This window comes from Kryptolebias marmoratus, linkage group LG24, assembly GCF_001649575.2.
Source record: "Kryptolebias marmoratus isolate JLee-2015 linkage group LG24, ASM164957v2, whole genome shotgun sequence".
Classification (NCBI taxonomy): domain Eukaryota; kingdom Metazoa; phylum Chordata; class Actinopteri; order Cyprinodontiformes; family Rivulidae; genus Kryptolebias; species Kryptolebias marmoratus.
This window is the reverse complement of record NC_051453.1, coordinates 21400710-21404236: the sequence shown is the minus strand read 5'-3', so window position 1 is coordinate 21404236 and position 3527 is coordinate 21400710. Positions and strand designations below refer to the sequence as shown.

The 3527-nt window shown below is 42.1% G+C and overlaps 1 long non-coding RNA gene across 1 annotated transcript; it reads left to right on the top strand.

Annotated features, from left to right (window-relative positions):
- Positions 1-1535: 1535 nt before the first annotated feature.
- Positions 1536-1969, top strand: LOC112450801. The gene is made up of 3 exons (XR_003039508.2): positions 1536-1587; positions 1669-1817; positions 1911-1969. It is a non-coding gene; the product is annotated as an uncharacterized LOC112450801 (long non-coding RNA).
- The last annotated feature ends 1558 nt before the right edge of the window (positions 1970-3527 follow it).

The following is a 3527-nucleotide window of genomic DNA, read 5'->3' as shown; positions in this document are numbered from 1 at the left end:
TATGAGTCTGCTCTCTGGGTTCGCCTCCGTCGCCACCAGTCCTGACAGATTGATCCGGCCACCAACGAACCCAGCAGACTCGGACGCTGAGGAGTACCTCTCTCCAAAGCAGAAAGCTGGCCGAGTTTAGACAGGAGCATCCGCTCAGTTTCGTTGATAGACCCTGTCTTCCGGCGACCGTCTCCTCAGCGTCCCACGGCCGCCGTTGGCGGAGAAGGGCACCGCCCGCGGCAGCCTCCAAATCTCCCCTGCCGCCGGTGCCCGTTCTGCCCACCACAGCCACTCCAGTGGGTCAGCGGCCCGACACAACCTTGGCTTCACTGGTGGGTCAGCGGCCCGACACTATCACAGCTTCCCCGGTGGATCAGCGGAAGGACGCCACCTCTGCCTCTCTGGTGAATCGGCCGGATACGCCTCCATCGACCATGGCAGTCACTCCGTCTCTCCCGGTATCACCTGTCACTACGTCTCTCCCGGTACCAGCCGTCTCCTTGGCACTACATCCTCCAGCCTCCGCTTCACAGTCTTCATTGAGTTCAAGTACAATTTCAAACTATTCTGTGTTCACCCATATAATGAACTCTGAGTTTTCGCTGGCTGAGCTCATGGACATCTCCCAAATCAATAGACTACTCACATTAACTGCTACAAACACCAACCCCAAACACAACCTCGCCACCTGTTTTCTCATAGAAAAAATCCTCCTGGCTTGCCCAGTTCTCCTCAGTCTGCCACATTACTCCAGCATTTTTTCTGTAATAACTCAGCTAAAATGACAATTAACCAACACATCCACAGATCTTCAGCCACCTTCACCCTCAGTTTTCTGGTCACCCAAGCCATCCAGTTCACCCAGTCCCCCAAGCCAGCCGGATCACCCAAGTCACTTTTCAGCCTCGTCTCCAGAGCCGCTCTCAGCGCCTTCAGCCTAGTTTTGTTTTGCTTCGCTGCCACGTCAGCTGTTATTTTTGCCTTAATAAATTAGTTTTCCTTTAGTTTCTGTCATGAGTCTGCTCTCTGGGTTCGCCTCAATCACCACCAGTCCTGACATTAAAAGTTTCATTAAAATGGTAGTTACAAAGATATTTTGCCAACAGACATACAAGGGTTGACACCAACAATTTATTTTCAATACTTTAAGCAAAGCTCTTGCATAATGTGAAGTGCTCAGAGTATGTACTGGCAATGATACTCAGTTACAGGTGAGAATTTTTAGGCACCTCATGATTCGATTCAATACCGAGAGCTGTGGTTGATACATTTAAATTCTCTTGAAACTTAAATGACTATGGCTTATTTTGCATAAATAAAAACAGAGTAATATATTTTTTGCCATAGAGTGCAAAAAAAAAAGGACCATTGACTGATGACCAATAGTTAACATAGATGCTAACTTAACATTGATAATTCCATAGAAAGGCTAATGCAATTAGGGTTACAGATGTGAGGATCTGGGTTTTGGTTCCGCCCTCTGGGCGGCGCCACTAATTATTGTTCCACAGGTGTTCCTCATACCACTGATGAGACCAGCCAGGATTTAAGCAGCAGGCGGTGATCAGACCTTCGCTGGAGCATCGAACCTACTGGGTTAGATTCTCCGCCTCAGCGTCTAACCTGAACTCTAGCTCCTAGTGTTAACCACGTTCTTTGTTGTTGCCTGTGTCCTAGGTTTTTCTTGCCACGCCACGATTACGGATACTAAGGATCACTTACCTGGAACCACGCTGCTACTTACCTTGCTGGATCTAATTCATCACTCCTGGAACACCTGGAATTCTCTCCTCCTCTCATCGGCGCTGCATTCACCCTCTGGATCTGTAAGCAAACAAAGAGACATTATAACCACTTCCTTGTTGCCGTGTGGATCAAGACCTGTACCCGAGACTCACCTAGCTCTCCTTCTCTTGCAGACCACTCCGGACACCGCCCACTGTATATAGTCTCACCCTGTAAATAAATTCACTTACCTTTACTTCCGTCTCCGTGTTTTGGTCGTGGTTTCGCTCTTCTGGACAGTACCTCCCGAGTTATGACAACAGACATCTTTGTTTTCTAAGGTCAGCTGCCTCGTCTGGCCATCTTAATTTGGATTGATTGGCTCCAAAAATTAATCAGTTGATGTATATCTAATGAGTACTTTCTGAAAATTTTATTAAAATCTGGCCACTGGTTCAAAAGATATTTTGCTGACACAACAGACAAACAAGCACACGCAGACACAAGCAAAGACATAATCACCATTTGCCTTCAGGAACAGGAAATAAATGTACAGTAAGTGCCTTGTAAGTGCCTTGTACTGTAATTATGCTGTGTAATACAATTGAATTCTCACAGCAGCTTAGCTACTCTTTTACTGTCTCATGTAATCAGCTGTTCAGATGTGTCTTACTCAAAAACACCATGACATATGGGCATGGCAATCAAACCCGCGACTTTCTAGTCCCAAGATAGCTGCCCTCCTACTGCCCCACAGTGCCCCAAATAACTTGCACAAGAACAGTGTTTAAAACTCTGCCATTTGCCATTGGAGAAAACTCAGTAGAATACCTCATGAACAGCGCTCTCTAGTGACAAAAAGTAAGAACAGCAACAGAACAGAACATAAATGCATTGTAAACCTAAGAACACAACACCATATTTGAACATACTTTCACAATTCAACCCCAAATTACAAAATCAACTACAAATAATACCACAGATCTGAATCCTAATATTCATTAAGTTCATAAAATCTATTTACTTTCTTATTATATAGTTTAATAAACTGAATAATAGTTAAATAATTTTTTTAAAATTTGCATCCAAATCATTCCATAACTGTACTTCACATACTGAAGTACACATTGCTTTATTGTAATTTGTGCAAATAAACTTTAAGTTTCCTCTTTACTTTTTATCAAACTGATGTTTTCCTCTATGGCATTTCACCATGGGCAGTCTTAAATAATCCTGTGTTTTACTGTTGGTTTATTCGTCTGCTTTGTTTGAGTTTTTTAAGAGTTTAATTAAAAAAAATTGACTTACTGCATAAAAGTTTTAGATCAGTTCAAATTTCTTTCTATTTTACTTCCAAGGAACCAGACTTTCTCTGCTTGATGGTGCAACCTTTCTGAAGGTCTCTCAAAGGTTATAGGTTGATCTAATTAAACAACTGTTAATTAAAATTAAAATACAAAACAAAAAATGCAGAAAGAGAGACCTACTGCAAAAAAGTTAATGAGTCAAAAACTTTTAATTCAGTGTGCAAATGTGATTGACATACAGTTACTTTGTCCTACAATACTGGACAAAAATATCTGACTTAGTTTGTAAAAACCTTTTGCCCCAAAACAGAAACCTATTTCTGAACAAGTTGGGACATTGTGTAAAGTGTAACTAAAAACTAAATCCAATGATTTGCAAGTGTCATAAAGCCTTTTTTAAAATTTAGAACAGAACATAGTAAATGTTTCGAAGAAGATTCTAACTGTTCTGTTCCTGGTCTTTTGTAGAGGTGTATTTTGTACTTTGTTTTAAAACCTGTATAT